This window comes from Suricata suricatta, chromosome 17 (genome assembly GCF_006229205.1).
Source record: "Suricata suricatta isolate VVHF042 chromosome 17, meerkat_22Aug2017_6uvM2_HiC, whole genome shotgun sequence".
NCBI lineage: Eukaryota > Metazoa > Chordata > Mammalia > Carnivora > Herpestidae > Suricata > Suricata suricatta.
Window position 1 is genome coordinate 36,717,952 of NC_043716.1, and position 17,003 is coordinate 36,734,954.

Sequence of the window (17,003 nt, forward strand, 5' to 3'; positions counted from 1 at the left end):
GTTTCCACTTATTAGCAGTGGCTGTCTTTTTAATTCTAGGCCTAAAGGCTGAGGACCTAACTAACTTGGACTTTTTTCTCTATCACAGCCAAGGCTATTTCTAGTTAGAAACCATGCTGTTCCAGTATCTAAATTTCTTAAGCACTGTCTTTTCCCAGACGGGTATCCTTAACTGTATGGTAAAGTTAATGCCTCAAGTTAACAGTTAATGTTTTTGGTGCTGAACTGGGATTTCCTGTGTTATGAAAGATGCCCCCATAGTTGGACTGTGCTTCAGTATGGAGTTACTTCTCTGTTCACAACTTAGTCATCCTGAAGGGCTAGGTGGAATGGAAGTGAGTTCTTCAAGTGAGCAAATGCTCAACCGGTCCAAGGGAGAGGTGGCACTGCTAAGTCTTCTGGTTGTCCTGAGAGTCAAGGTGAACATTTCTGGACACTTTGGTTAATTTTACTGTCCAGGAGTGGCATTTCTCATCCATAGGAATACTTTTAGTGTTCCTTATAGCCTTAGAATACTCTCAAAGTGAACATTTATCCAAACTAGGTTTGAGAGACTTTAGGGGAAGTATGACACCTAAAAGAATTGCTGGGGGGACTCTGCCACTCCTCCCCATATGCAGCCGTCTCTCCATCTCTCCTGTGCACCCGCTTTCTTTTCGTTTCCTGTTTTTCACTCACTACCCAACTTGCATGCCTTAAGCCTACCAGAGGTATTGATTGCTTAATCCTGCAAGGTACTTAGAGTTACTGCTGCTTCATAGTTTTGAAGGGTAATGAGTGGCAACTCGGAAGACACATTTCTATTTCAGATCCTCAACTTTTACCTAGTGAGAGGTGAAAGAGGAAATAAAATAATCATGCTTTCTTATTGCTAAGGAGATTTTAATTTATGTTGTGCAGGACACAAGATTCCTTTACTGGTCGAGGAAGAGCAGGGAGTCTCAACATTTCACTTCTCATATCCTGAGACATGCTTTTCGTGATGATATTTCTGAGCTCATTTGCAGATGGTGGCTGTGGGAAGTAAAGCTTGGTGAGAAGAGGGCCCTGCTCTCCATGAGAAAGCAGACGAGGACTGCTTTGAGGCCCTGGTGATTAATCACTAGAATGCCAAAACGCTTTGGCCACTGGATTGCTCTCATATATATCTCAAAAATTAGTCGTTCAAGGTTAAGAGTTAGTTCAAGGTTATTAAAGTTAGTCTTTAATACTCTAGATGGGTGCTTTTTAGTGAAAATATGTAGCCAATAGCCACAGCATACTTCTCTAGAATAAGAGAGTATAGCCATAAAGCACGTTTACTTAGACAGGTTTCCTAGGTCCTAGAAATTGATTTTTAGATGTCTTCCTCTGGCATAGTTGTAGACTAAAGATAATGTTAATAGTTCGAAAGGAATGAAGGGCATTTTATCCAAGCCAAACCATGTCTTGAGGGAGGCAGCATGGAGAAACCTTACAAAGGCTACAATGTAGCAGTGAGAGCTAAGTGAAAAGCAAAGCCTGGGTCTTGGAGGCTGTTTTTTCTTTAAGGAGCCTAATCTGATGGCTCTCTCTCAAGGAGAGGATCCTTTTCCTTCCTGTGTCAGGACTACAATACCCAATGAGGGACACCTTTGGTGAAGACTGGGTTGTAGACAGACAGCCCTCCCCACTAAAGCTAATGCAATTTTGAATGCTTTTGGCCCTGGAGAAAAGAAGCTGAAATCAAAGACTTAGAGAAAGCTTAGGAAGATGATCCCTTTTATTTTATAAGTTTAGGAACTTCTGAGTTTGACCTTGTACTAGTATTTGCATTTTATGTTAGGGGATCCAAAGTCTCCTATACAATGAAGCAATATGAGAAGGAGATGGAAAGAAGGCAGAGAAGGAGAACTGGAGCAAGCTGGTAGCTGGGCTGCAGGAAGAAACTTAGAGTGTAATTGCTTTTAAAGGAGAGATAGGAATATGGGTGGAAGGAAAATTCATGATTGGACTGGTGAAAAGGGACAAATGCCTTAAAGGTTCACAGTTCATTTCAGGAAGGCCTATTAAGGCACCACTGTGAGTAAAACGTTCCCCTTGATTACAGTAGTGTTACCTTTATGGTTAGAAGATGGCCTAGAACCCTTAGGTTGGGAAATGTTTTTCATTAGGGAAGCTTGATTATATTAAGCAAATAACTCATTTAGGGAAATTTTGCTTCCCACTGCTATCTACATAGTTCAAGAGAATAATTCGGAAATAAGGAATGATATGAATGTATCACACTAAAAAGTTTTTTGTATGTTTGGAGTTTTAAAGCTCTTCTGGAAGAGGTTTTATAGATTTTAGGTCAACCTGGAAACCATTATTCCTCTCCTTTGTTTTTAGATCCAAGTGAAGGCAGTGCATAGAAGAGTAAACAAAACAATATGTAAATTAGACTCACAGACTGTTAGAACTACAAAGGGACATTAGTTTGTCTAGTTCAATGCTGTCTTCAGCCAGGGAACAAACAGGCCTAGAAAGGTTGAGAACTTGTGGTTTGGGGAAGAAGGAGGGAGAGAATAGGAAGTAGTGTTGTTGGGAACCTAGTATGTGTCAGGCACTGTGCTAAGCGCTTTGCTTTTATTATCTTGATCCTTAAGCACCTTGAGGCTAAAGGATGGAAGGAGTAAAAAGCAAATGCTTATTATTATCCTGAGCAGTATATAGGTGATAAAGGGGAGTAGCAGATCTTTTTTCCTGTCTAACCCACATAGGGCTAAACTATAGGAAGTGAAAAGTTTAAGAGTGAGGTTAATCTAAGGAAGTACTCGCTAAATAGTTCAGACTCATGAATAACTTTTCTATTCCTGGAAACCTTCCAAAAATGTGATGGGCCGAGGTAGGCTAGAGGCAGGACTGATAGAGAACAAGATTACTCTTGGTTCTGGGATTGATTTGCATTCTAGAAAATCAGCTCATGACCTGAGAATATAGGTTAATCTTAGAGATAGGGAGCAAAATGGGGTTTCTCATCCTAAGGGGTCTTAGAAATAAAATCGTGTTTATATACCAAGAATCAAGGAGATAAACAAATGCCTTTGATGATCATGCTTGTTTTGGGGTTTTTGTTTTGTAACACATTTTGAAGTCATGAAACAATTTATAATTTTGGAAAGACTTAGTGCCAAGTTCAATGTTGATAGGACATTGCTATTGAGAGTAAGATTTTGTTCCTCATAGTTGTTTGATATGCTATCCCAAGAGTTATACCATGAGGGTTGCTTCAGTAGGGAGCAGTAATATCATTAGCTGAGTCATTGTCCAGAGTACAGGACAACTCCTGGGGGAGATTAAGGGAGGATCTCACTTTTTTAGGAGGTTAGTAGATTTAGAGAGATGAGTCTTATACTTGAGGGGAAAGTAAGGAATCAATGTTTATAAGTCAGCGCATGAATGCAGGCTATAAAATAAAATACTAACCTAGTACAGAAGTAGCCATAGCCAAGAAATAATTCAAAAAATCGGAGTTAACCACAAAATATTCTTTGAAGGTAATGAAGACAGGGGAACGGAAGAGGAGGTGGTCAGATGAAGAAAACTTACAGAAGAATGTTTGTGTGTATTGTGTGCAGAAGTCTGTGAATGGATTAGTCAGTGTAGTAAGGGAAGGGAATATTAGGAGAAGCAGTTTTGTCAACTGGAATGAGGAATTTGGATTTGATTTGGTAAGCATTAACAGGAAGCAGAGCATGGTGGGGATGAATAAATATGTTGAGGACTTTCACAGCTGTTGTACTGGGTCAAGGAAGCAAGAAAGTTTGATAGGATATTTTGTTTTTTTATGAGAGCCTGCACTAGAGTGGTACTAGGAGAATGAGAGGAAAGGAAGGGGGTCCATAGAACTTAGCAAGGCTTGATGATAGTTTGGATGTGAGAGGTGAGATGACCTGACATATTTATCCTGTTGACGGTGGTGGGAGCTTGGAAAAAGATAGCTGCTTTGTTTTTAAGAAGTAGGAAGTGTAATTCAGTAACCAATTGATGAGATGTGTCTTTGTTCAGTATTGCAGAATCTAAGAGGGGGCGGTGCTCCATGTACTGTGTGCCCAAATGATCACCTGCCCTTTTCAGGTTGGAGAACCAAGTGAAAGACAGTTTATTGCAGGGGTGTTCCCACAGACTTCAAGAATGCTGTCCCTTTCTAGATCTAGGAAAGAAAATACAGTTTTTTGCCAGTTTCTTCCCCTTTAATGCTTTGAAAATGGGATATGACTAGCCTGTGTCAGCGTATGCCTGTGGATGCACAATTCTCTGGCTTGTTTCTTGGAAGGCCTTTTTCTGTCCCTCCCTGGGGGTCATTTGTATCTCTGGTTCCTGCTCCCAGAGCCATAAAGTGGGAGCCCCCATTTATTAATTGGGTTGGGATTGGGGAGGGGGTCCGCGGGGGACTCTTTAGTGCAGCAGGCGGGGGTCTTCCCGAATGAGCCCATTAGCCAGCCCCAATAGCAGCTGAAACGGGGCCGCAGCCAAGTCCTCTCCGTTTCAAAAACCCTCCATCGCCTGCAGCAGATCAGAACAAGGCCTGCGGGAGCCCTTAGCTTCTGATTGCAGCTGTGAGGAAGGACAAAACAATTTATAGGAAGCCAAGTAGCTACTGTCTCACTGTCTCTTCCTTTCTGACTTTGGGGAGGGGGAAGACTGGGATGCCCCCATTCACCATAGCTTCTTATAAGGCACATTAGGCCTAATGTAGGATGAAACAGTAGTGAGTGTATTTGCGCTGATTGGACCTTTGTGTCAATGCTCTGGGTGTGTTTACACATGTCCTTGCTTCTTCCATCCACATACAGTTGTATTTGATACATGGTCCTCCCTAAGGCAAAGCCAAGTGTATGCTCAGTCTAAGTTGTATGTTGCAAGGTTGGTGGGGGGAGACTTATCACACTCTTTCTTGCCCCATACCTGCCTTGACTCTTCTCTGCTTTGTCAAGATTTAGGGTTAGACTTAGATCACCTTCTCAACCTCTCTTTATAATAGAGTTTGGCACTTAAGAGAAGGCCTCTTCCTGGGACTCCTTCATTTGTCTCTTTGGTTATGCCAACATGAGAAAGGCAGGCATCCATAGGGGAGCTTCTTCTGCAATAGCCCAGAGAGAAGGTGTGAAGGGCAGGAATGTCTCACTTCCTGATAAAAGGAAGTGTCTCTTTCCTCAAAGAATCCTCGATGGCCAGAGCTAGGAAGGAACCCTACAGATCACCTAATCCACTCTTCTGGTGTACAGAGCGGGGAAACATGTTTAGGGAAGGGAAGTGCCTTGCCCACCGTCTCACAGTGAGTGAGTTAGTGGCAGTTAGCCAAGACTGGAATCCAAGAGGCCATAATCTTAACCTACTGGAGTGTAGAACCCGTAGCCTTAAGATTGCCAACTCCTGAGAACAATGAGCTTCCTCAGGAAATGAAGCTAAGGGCTGAGGGGTTTTGAGGTGGGAGGGACAGACTGAGGGGGAAAGGTAGATTTGAAAACACTAGTAGAAAAACTATGAAGCTCTATAGTTTCTACCTCAAAGACCAATCTTTCTATGATATGCAAATTGTACAAGGATAATTTTTATTTAGTCAGGAGCTCTGATTCATTGGGAAGCAAGTGGCAGCCACAGCCAAAGATCTTCATGCCCTCAAAGTTACCCCCAAGTTCCAAGAGCACTGTACCATCATCTCTGGGGTTTGGAGAACAGGAATGTACCCTAAAGCTCAACTCTGGCCCCTTTGTATTACAGTAACAGCTGTAGAAAAGGAAAATCAGAAGGAAGGGAGAAGGAACACATCTCACCTACTGGGAAATTAAGGAGAGTCTCTGAACAAGAGAAGGGATTATCGAACTCTGAGTAAAATGAGATACTCCCTGAGATTACAGGGTAAAGGGGTTGGAGGGGGTACCTTCTACTCCCCTCCCTTATTATTTAAGTTTTGAGTTGTTGGTTTTCTCCTTTGAGGAGGCGGAAGGAAGGTGATGTGTTGCTGCATTGTGTCCTAAGCCCTCAATAGTGCGCTTAGTGAACTGACATGCACAACAGGGTTTGAAGTCCTCTCGCTCTCTGCTGAGACAACTCCTCTTTGGAACCTCTCTGAGACGTATCTATGGTCCCTTTCAATGCTTATTTTCTGAACATACGAGTCTGGGAGCCAATGATGTGCATAGAGGAAAATGCTAAAGAGTCCCTAAGCTGGAATCAAAATCTTAGAGGGAGAAAGGTACCACTGGGCAGCATAGAGATTAGAATTATGAATCTAGATCAGAGGGGCAAAGGATCTGCACAATGAACATTGTCTGCCAATGACAAAGAAACAGATCCTAATGCATAACTACATTTTCTCCATCACACCCCAATTGATCATATAGGAGGAACATGAAGCTGGTCCCCATGCAGATTCCTCCCTACATAGGGAATATGTGTGACAGACCTTATTGTCCAAATTGTCTCCTGTCCCCTCACAAACCTTTCTGTGTCATAGGACTTCCTTGTTTATTTGCCTGCAAGACATTTTTTTTAAAGTTTATCTTTATTATTTTTGAGAGAGAACAAGTAGGAGAGGGGAAGAGAGTGAGGGAGAGAGAGAATCCCAAGCAGGCTCCAAGCTATTGGTACATAGCCCAATGCAGGGTTTAATCTCACAAACCTGAGATTATGACTTGAGCTTTTCAAGAGCCAGATGCTTAACTGACTGAGCCACCCAGGCGCCCCTGCCTTCAAGCCTTTATTGAAGAAGCTATTTTGGACAAGAGAGCCTTGAATACAAGCTGATGATCTGACCTAAAACTAAATGGCCTCCTCTTGAGTTACCTTCTTGCATTAACTTTGCATTAACCTTGAACTTTCATCACCCTTTATAATTTTGGGTTTCATAGCTTCTGGTTCTGTTGAATTCCTAACTTGCTTTTTTTTTTTTTTTAACTTTATCAGACTGGGAACTAGTTCCCTGGAGGTAGGCATCTTAGAACAGTTATAACTCTCTCTGGAAGCATACTTAAGGTTCATCTTAATCCTTCTGGGCTTTGTAAATTCCGGTTTGAGGGAATCGAAGAGTGGTGATCATCACCATCACTGTTACCTACTAAGGCCATATTCCCTGGATGAAAGACCCAAATTTCTCTTTCGTGTCTAGTCCCGTGTCTCATGTCTAATGTAACCTGTCATTTTCCTTTACAGGTAGCAGCAGCAGGGAGGATGGCCCTTGAGGAGTTTGGTGAAGTCCATCAGTCACCTGGCATCTGGAGCCCTGACACATTCAGTCTCTTCCATAGACTCTAAAGCCAGGTAGGGACCTAAGGCCAATCAGAGGCTTCAGGACTGCTTTTGTAAAGGATTACCCTCACTCCCTCCTGTACTCCCCTCACCCCTATATAACTAGGTCTCAGGGAAGTTTCTTATTCCCACAGATCTTGAGGGGCATTTCCCTAGCTTTTTATTTGACCCTATTATGGTGTCCTACCTTTTCATTGACAATTTCTCCCCCTGTAAGAGTAAGTATCTCTATTCATCAGCACCAACAGCCATTTCACTTCCTCTTCTTTCCTCTTGGCCTACTGCGCTAATGGGTTTTCCTCTTTGATGGAATACTGATGTTGACTGCTCTCGGCCTCTCCTCTCCAACACTTTCCCCACTCCCCCACCAAGAGTGTGTGTGTGCACGTGCACACACACATACACGTGAGCCCAGCCCTACCTTCTTCTTCCCTAAGAAGCTATTTTCTCTCCCTTTTGAGTCAGGATTGAGCATGCTGCCCCTTTTACTACCTCTCATCAGCTTCTCTACCTCCTTTCCAGGTTTGATGGGAGCTCCCACCTGTCCAGACAGTGTGCAAAGCACCAGAAGTAGAGGCCTACAAGCCTGCTTCTCTCCATCTTCATTGTCCAGAACCAGGCAGGTCATCAGCTTCCTGTGCCCACCTCTGCCCTTCTTGCTGCCAGGTAGTATGCTCCTCTCTCTACCCACCACCCTGAAACAGGGTCACATTCCTCTCTGGGAGTATTTTTCTCTGATGTTCTCAGCCTTGTGACTTTCAGCTTTAATCATTAGCAAGATTTTGCTGTTGTTAAATATCCACTCCTTTTCTACAGTACAGAACCATTTCCCCCATTTAGTGAATGTGGGAAGAAGGGACCAGTAAACAGATGAGATTTCGCACTGGAGGGTGAGGGTACATCTCTCTTGGAACCAGAAGTCTAAAGCCCCAGATGTACATTCTGCCTAGTAGCCTGGCATCCTGGGAGAATACCTGGATCTTTTGAGGGAAAGGTGTTTATCTGGTGTCTGTTCTCAAGGACAAGGATCTCAGGCTCTGAGAATCTGTCCTTGTTCATTTCCAGACCTCCCTAGGGAGTAAGATTGGATTTCTGTGTAGCAGAAACCCACCACTAGGTGATAGTCTCTGGAGTTCAGGTGGCAGCTCTTGTCTGGCACCTGTAAAAAGTTGGCAGGGTGCCAGAGCCTCTTCTGCCATTAGATGTGACATCAGCATACCCTTTGCTCTTAGGCCTCCTCTGTCAGCAGTACCTCTTTCACCCTGCAAGCCAGACAACACAAGCTCTGGGAAAGGTGCTTCCCTTGCTGGTAGGCACATACCTTGAGTTGAGGATGCAGTAGATGGAAGGATAGGAAAGCAGAAAATATCCCTAGAAGTGGTCAAGCAGTAAGGATGCATGGGTACCTTGATGAATCAGAGAGCACTAACATTTATAATTCTGCCCACCAAATGTCAACCTGGATGTCTGATCCGTCAATGCTGCTAGGCCACTTGGGCAGGTGCAGTCCTGGATTCTGCCACACGAGGGTGCTGCTGACCAATTAAAACTCCTGCCCCTTAGCAGACAGAGTTTGGGTGACAGAGGTGTTCTTTCCCCTGGGTAGGGATCAGAGAGCCTGAGAGTCACACCCCAAAAAGCCAGAATAATAATTAGGATCACTTACTCTTCCTTAAAAATGGCCCGAGACCCTGAAAATTCCATCCTAGTGGCCTGACATCTCAGTATGTTTCCAGCCGAACGCCAGAAGCCCCCGAGTTTCAGGCACCAAACTTCTTGCATAGATGCTCTTCTCCCTCAGTGTAGCACGTTTCAGCTGTCCACTCTACTCTCTCCCAGCCTCTTACACAGTCACTTTATAGTCCAGAGGGTGGGGCACCTGTGATTTTCAGAGAAAAAAAGTCTCTCACAATTGTTTTAAGAGAAGTATCTTTGTTAGTGAGAGTGTGGGGGAGAGGACTCTGAGAGGGGGCAAGTTCAGCCTTCTGTGCCCCTGTCACCTCCCCAGCACAGACTTGCAGAACTCAAGATGATCCAGTGGAGGTTTGCAGCTTGAATGGCTGGAGGACAACCCAGGACACCCCAAAAAAGGTATCAGAAAGCCAGATTGCGGGGGTGGGGGACTGCTTTATTTAGCCCTTGAGCTTCAAACTGACCCCTTACAGTATAATGGTTCTGCCGAGGACCCAAGTGGCGATGGTGCCCCATGGGGGTGAGGTATCCCACAATTGATCCTCAGTCTCTATGAAGCCCTTCCAGGCTGAGCAGGCTAAGGGAGATGACAGAGGTTCTCCTCCTCCCTCCTACCCCCATGCCCGAGGGCCCCTCCCCAGGAGGACAGCTTGATTAAACAGTCGGTGCTGCTGGAATTACTGCACAGCTGGCACTCCCCCCAGCACCCCGAGCAGAGCAGCAGCGCAGATTAAAATCTCCAATTAGCGTTAAAGTGAAGTGAGGAGGTACTGAGGCTGCCAAGGAGGCCAGGCGGAGGCCCTGGGCTGGCACACACCCCCACTGGCGCCTGGATTCTGAGTACCACCTTTACTCACCCCTTCTTTCTTAGCTCCTTTCCCAACAGCTTTCAGTACTCATTAGCTTTGCATTGCTTGAGGCCAGAGGGCTTTCCAAGGGGCAGAGGGTAGAGCAGATACCTTACATGACAGAATGCTGGGGACACCTTAAGTATGGAGGAGAATGAGTAACCGGTGCTTCTCAGGGGAGATAACCCTGCTCACAGCCAGGCAGCCAGGCTGAGGTGACTTCACACTACTGCTGCTCCTTTTTGACTTGAGAAGGGGCAAATAGGACAGGTCCCTCCAGACCCTCTTACCTAGAAGGTGCTGGGTGTTGTGGTGCTCAAACAGCCATCCTTGTGTATTCTATCCTATCTGACCCATCTGTTCCCACCCAAATTATGGCTCTGTCCTTCCTCCTTCCCTCTGTTTTTTCCCTCAGCTTTCCTGTTGGTAGGGGTGGGCACAGCCTGGCTTGGGAGCATCGCCATGCCCTGCCACCTGGGTCCCAGCCGGCTTCTCATTATCTTCTTTGCAGGTTCGGGAAGAGCAGGGATAGGCCATGGATGGAGACCTAAGCCTCTCCCAACCTCTGAATGTCACACCCTGTCCTAAGGGCCTTCTACCATTTACAGTTCTGCCCTCCACCCACCAAGCCTAGAAGGAGGGTAGTACAGCTAGCCACACCCTTTGACTTCCCTCTGCCCCTTTAAGGGAGATAGAGGTGGGTACCCAGCTGACTGAACCTACTCACACCTCCAGAAATTAGACACCAGGGCACAGTGCCACCCTCCCAGGCTGGCACATGCTACCCTGGCAGAGGTTCAAATAGCACCCCCCTTCATCCTCCCACCCCTATGTCTTCCTCTTCTCTCTCCCTCTTTCTTCCTCTCTCTCTCTTGCTCTCGCTCTTGCTCTCTGTGTGTGTTTTTTTTTCTCTGCTCAGAGCACAGCTGAGCCTTAAAAGGAGGGGGGGGGCCAAGCTGGGGCAGGGGGGTGGAGAGCTCCAATAGCACGTTTTCACCTGCCATTTAATTGGATGTATTTTTAATTAATGGGACCTCAGGGACCAACATGAGACAATCTGATCTCTGAATAGGGACAGGGGAGGGATTGGGTAAGGGAGGAGGATTGGGCCACTGGGTGCGGTTACTGGGAACCCAGGCCCATCAATCACTGGCCACTTTGCGTTCTGGCATGGAGAATAGTGTGGTGGAGGAGGAGGCGAGGTCCTGGGGAGAGTTGCCAGGATTTCCCCCCAACTGCTAGGACCTCCAAAAAGCATAGAATTTTACCAGTTGACTTGGGTCTGAGGCACAAAATTGCAGCCAGGTTACCAGGTAAGGCTATTTTCTTGCTTCTGGGGTTTTGTCCAGTTGGGCTTGTCCTAGTGAATGATGTAAAACTGTGAGAGAAAAGTAGGGACAGAACTTTGAGGTCCTTGAAGAGACAGAGCAAGAGAGAGGAGCCACAGAACCACGGACTATGGTGAGAGGGCTCAGAGATATTTCTGTACGTGTAGACATACGAGAACCACCCTGGACATTACTTGAGGCCTGGTGCCATTGGAGTGCAACTCATAGGACCATACTGCTGTAAGGAAGAGAACTTGGAGCTCACCTTGCCAAACCTTTCACGTTACAGATATGGAAATGGAGACTGAGAGAGGAGAAATCAGTTCCTGGGTTTGGAGAGCTCCTGGGAACACAAGGAAAGGTAGGTAGATAGGCATCTAGGTAGAGTGTGGGGAGGAGTGTCAAGGGGAGAGGGTTGGCAGGATTATTATTGGAGTCTCTTGTCTCTGGCCTCCAAGTCTTAGAAGCAACTTAGGGGAGTTAGGCAGGTGCAGTATTGAGGGAACATTTCTCTCGTACAGGTCCAGAGGTCATTTCATCCCTTCCCTTGCTCCTCAGCAGACAGATCTCCAACAGTCTGTCACTCTCATAGGATTTTACTGTACTATACTCTTATACCCTGTAAAGTCCACAGGGAACATACCAACTATCCCAGTTCCTGAACCAAAAAATAAATCTCCCAAAGGTGACTAAATATTAAGGTGTTTTTTTTAGATCTTATCACTAATTTCCTTGTCAGGGTATCAACTACTAGACAAAATTATGCCCAGAAACATAGAGAGTAGCCTTCTATCTCCTGTCCCATGTGTAGGCCTAAAACAGAGAGAGGATTAAAACTCAAGGCTCTGGAATCCAAGTCACAAATGCCTCTGAATTTCATGCAGTATCATGGCCCAGAGCACTTAGTCAAGACCTGTCTGGCTTTGTGCGGTATTGGTGCACAGGGCAGAGAAGGCAGGGCATGTTTCCAACTGTCCACCAAACCCTGCTCCCTCCTTCCTTTACTGTTTAGACACTAGAGTTAAGGTAGGAAAGAATGAAGGAGAAAAGGGTATTCCCACGAGGTGGCCAGAAGTAGCATTTCCCGGCATCTTCTTCCTTCCTCAAAATAATCACGATTCTTTGTTCTGTGCTTCAGGAGACTAAGTTGGAGTCAGGGCAAGGGTGGGAGATCTTGGAAAGCAACATTAGTAGAAACTTCATCACACTCTTCAACGCCCCCCAGCACCTTTCCCCCACTCCCAGAATTGTCTTCTCTATCTTAGGGTCCAGAGTCCCTGAGGAAGAGCAGTCTCTAAGTGCCTCACACTCACGCCTTATCTGTAGACCTTCAGGGTCATCTCCTTGGTTCTCTGATTCTCTGGCTTCTCTACAAACAATAAGTGAGAAGGACCCTTTGCATTCCCCCCCCCCCCCGAAATAATCCATCTAGCTCTTCCTCTACTTCCAAGGCCTGTAGTAGTAAGAGCTGGGAGAACTGTGCCAGGAATTGAAAAGGATGATTCTCTTGTCTGGGAAAGTCAGGGAGAAGACAGACAGGGGAAATTTGGGAACTGAGGACTTTAGTCCCATCTGTGGGGCTGGCTGCCTAACCTAGAGGGGTGGCATCATACTGAATATTATTCATGAGATTAATTATTAGAGGCTCCTGTTTATAGAACTGTTGTTTCTCTTTTGAAACACAGAGCAGTGGAGAACAGCAAAGGAGGAGGAGAAAGGGTGTCAGGCTTTCTGTAGGCCCTTTCTCAACCCTTGTGCAGCCTCGGTCCAACATTAGAGGCATATTGGAGGGTCCAAAAGGCCCTGAAAGTATTCAGTCTAGATTCTGGATGTTTCTCTAAGGAATGAGGCTTCCATCCCCACAGTCCCCATCAGCCCTGCCTTATACTCCCAAGGTGTAGGCAGGGGTGCCAGATCTATAGCCCCAGAGTCAGAGCCTGGAGACTGGAGGCCACAAGGAATGCTGAGTCTTTGCTGGGAAAGAGGAGTAGACTTGAAGTAAGTGGGAGGCAGAGGTAACAGCATCCAGAATCTCCTGCACTTTGGAGAAAAATGAGCTCAGTGTTAGCCCAGGGTTTAGCTTTTATTCTGATGGGACTCCGCCTTTCCTCCTTCTTCCTCAGTGTGTCCCATGGGTTGGTAAGACATCTCGATGTCTGAACCTCCCACCTGACACCTTGAAGTTGTTATAGCCCCTCTCTAGTTCCCAAAGCCATGGAGGGCGGGGGGAGGAAGGCCTCTCAGAGGCATCAGTACCCAGGGAGAGAGGCCAGGGGAAGAAAGAGTGACCAGAGAGGGAGCCAGGAGGAGATGCCTGCTCTTGAAACAGCCTCCTTATTCTATCCTGTCCTGCACCCCCTCTCACATGCTAACAAGGCACTGTGCCCAAGTGTGCCAGCTCTTCTGGATGGTGATCCTGCTCTGCTACGCAGGCAGCCCGGCTCTCTGCTCTAGCACAGAGCACATGCTAGGGTCTCTCACAGTTCTTTGCTCGCTCACCTCAATGTGTTTGTATTACAGATTCTAGGGATGAAAGTGAAGGCTGTGCATAGCAATGGGGGCAGCTCATGAAAACAACAGAGGGGAAGAGGCTTCAGGCTTATTAGAGCTCTCTTTTGCCCCAATTCTCTCCCACTCTGAGCTGTGTGGATAAAGGTCTCTCATCTGGATTGTGGGGAAAGGAGAGGCCCCAGGTACTAAAGAATGGAGGGAAATGGGAGAGAAGAGATCAAGGAAGGCTGAGCATTCCCAGGAAGAGGCTTCCCAGTGAGGAGGGGATAGGAGAGGCCAGGATAGTAGGATACTATTGTGTCCTTTGGCTGCACAGAGGATATTGGGCATTCACATGTGTGGGCCGACACAGCCACTGCTCCCTGGAAGGATTGCCACTTGGTCTCAGTTCTCTCTTCCCTGGAAACAGACACCATAGATCTTCAAAGGTGCTGATTCCCTTTTCTCTTACAAGCCAGGTGGGCAATGCATCCTCTCCATCCTTTCTGAATCAGGGGGATGATAGGATATTGTGTTTGAGATCACATCAGCAGAAAATGGCCAGAAGGTGGACCAGGGGAACCATTCATGCCTCTGACCACAGTCCCAGGGGCCTCCTTATTTCAGCAAAGGGAAACAGAGATCTTTGATACTAGTGTATCCAGATAATACTTTCCCTCTAACCTCAGTGACGGTTGAGCTAAGAGGAGAATTCTCTGACAGAACCCATTTTCATTTGTCTATTTCATTGCTGGTGACTTTGCTCTCCAGCTGGGGTGAGGGACTCTCGCTGGGCTGCTTCTCGAGATCCAGAGACGATTTTGGATGGAGAAAGAGACCAAGCCACTCTTCACTCTTTCTGTAGGGAGTTGGGACCATCTCTACTCCCCCAGCTCCCCCTGGCGGCATCAGGAGCCCAGGGCCCCCTGCTGGAATACCCGTAATAAAGCTCAGTTCTGAACTGAACCAACACATCACCTGGCTCTGGTATAAAAATGGTGCTGTGAGGGGGAGCCTGGGTGCACCAGGTGGGTGTAGGCAGGTGTGGGGAGTTTAGGCCCAGGAGAGATATTAGAATCACTCCTCAATACCACATGCTTCTCTTTCTCAAACTTTCTCCTTGGCCTCCCTTTTCTGCTGTCTCCCTTCAACTAGCTCCACTCCTGGCCAACTCATCCCTTCCAATCTGAAAAGATATGGTAAGAAGTGGCCTGTTCCCTACACTTTTCTCTCTTACTTTCTTCCTCTACTCCCAACTCCCAGCCAAAGAGTTACCCCATTTGAACTCTTTGCATCAGTGTATGCCATCAGGATGTGAACCCAGAATCCCCAGCCTCTGCAATCCCCCTGACTCTAAGAATGCCACTCTAACTCCGAGACTGACTCTTTCATGCTCATCCTCTCCACAAGGGTAGCCAGGCCAAGACTGCTATGTCCATTGACAGTAAGGGCCCTGACCTGAGGCAGAGGGCAGCTCTGAGGGTGCTGTGGGGCCTGGCCCTAAATGCGTGTATGCCTGTGCATTGGGCACACTGGTTTATTAGTGTTATTTCAGCATTGTGATGCAGAGAGAGTAAGTGTAACAGCTGCTCCTTGCTTGCAGTGTTTATTGTTACCTAGAGACAACCTCCTGGCTTTTTCCCAGCTTCCCCTCCCCCCCAGCCCAACCCCCTCCCTGCCAACAATCCTACTCTCCCCACACTGATGGGAAATTTATAGCTTGCCCATACCATGCCTTTAACCCTCTCCTGTCCATAGGGTGAGTGGGGCAAGGGAAGACACAGTGAGCAGTGGGCATGCTTGGGCCCCAGCAGGGTAGAATGGTGTGCATAGGAGAGAGAGAGATGGAGGGATGTTCAAACTCAGGCTCCACTTGCCCTACTCGCTCTCATGTTGAGAGAAAAGAGCTTTGGACCTAGCCTTGAGATCCTAGCATCCTCTTCATAACATGATTCTCTTCCCTGGTCATCTCTACGCACTCCCAGTTGGGCTGCCTGAGACAGGAGTAAATATAGAGTAGCAGAATCCCCAGCCCTCTCCTTTCTATAGAGATGTCATATTGAGACTAACAAGAGACTCTGGCATGAGGAATGGTGGCCAGACCTCCCCAGCTAGATAGATATCAAACATAAACCTGCTTGCTGAGTCTGGTGGGAAAAAATGGCCATCTTAACTTTACCCCTAGCCCAGCACTAAAGTCCCAAGAGACTCTTAAGACATTCTCCAAGCTGGTCTGGTTAGGCTACTCTTTTCTGCTCTTCTTCTCGGTCCATTTTTTCCTGCTTATCTTTTGGTTTGATACTTTGGATCAAATCCAAGACACCAAGGGGACTGAGACATCTTAGTCATGGCCTCAACAGAACGAGGGAAAGAGAAGCTTCTCCAATCTCTCCTGACCCAGGACCTTTCATGGAATGGCACCATGTCGTATATTCACCGTCCCCACTGGAAATGAGAGTTTGAAGAGGAATTAGATTTTAGCAAAAAAGATAGAAATTAGACATAGGGAAAAACTTGCTCATGCGTTATAAAACTTCAGAATGGGCCTATTCAGAGATTTTTCTTTTCCTGCCTGAGATGAGTTTAAATCTGTACCTACCCAAGGGGAATTGAAAAAACAGGATAACTTTTCAGTGGCTTCTCCAGATGTAGGCCTCGGTGCAGTTTCTGTGCTCGCTCTGGGAGGGCACTCCTTCTCAGTCCTTCTAAATGTAGTATGTGGTGGTTAGATCCCAAGTTTGGGAGGCAGACAGCCTTGGGTTCCAGCACTAGCACTGCCATTTACCAACTGTGCCACCTTAGTAAGTCACTTAACCTCTCTGTGTCCTGGTTTCCTTGTCTGTGAAATTCAGATAAACGACCTCTTAAGGTTATGAGTGTATTTCGTGAGATAATATATGTAAAGCACCTAGGACACTGCCTGGTACTCAGTTGGTATGCAGCGGTTGATACAATAATCAATTTTATGGAGTCAGTAGGGCTGACATTGCTTCAAAGACTCAATGAGTCCCCTGAAATTATAGACCAAATATGTGAATGTGGGTATGCTGGGGACAATGTCCATGATTGTCCTCATGATGTGGAGCAGGGGGTGGCAGTCTCCTGGAAAGAAATTAGCCCCAGTCCCTTGACTCAGACTTCCCCATTCCCATGCTCCAAGCCAGGAGCACATTAGGCAGTGTTCTATCTGGAAGTATAGCATCATCATCTAAGATGAAACTGTGAGAGACAGCCATTAGGATGGCAACTTCTAGCATTTGCCAGGCACTTTCCAGTTTGTCCTGTACATTTACCTACATTAGCTCTTTTATTTTTTTTTAAGTTTATTTATTTTGACAGAGAAATTGAGAGACAGCCAGCCAGCAGGGGTGGGGCAGAGAGAGAGAATGGGAGT

General features: G+C 46.4%; 1 long non-coding RNA gene across 3 annotated transcripts; it reads right to left on the reverse strand.

The window, feature by feature from the left end:
- Positions 1–871: 871 nt before the first annotated feature.
- On the reverse strand, positions 872–15,132 carry LOC115282973. Of its 3 annotated transcripts, XR_003904828.1 has the most exons (6): positions 15,068–15,132; positions 14,294–14,535; positions 11,385–11,462; positions 11,060–11,169; positions 8,918–9,130; positions 872–1,014 (listed from the first exon to the last, which is right to left on the reverse strand). It is a non-coding gene; the product is annotated as an uncharacterized LOC115282973 (long non-coding RNA). The 3 variants fall into 3 exon arrangements; XR_003904827.1 differs by lacking the exon at positions 11,060–11,169; XR_003904829.1 differs by lacking the exons at positions 11,060–11,169; positions 14,294–14,535 and having other exon boundaries at positions 15,068–15,110.
- Positions 15,133–17,003: the final 1,871 nt, after the last annotated feature.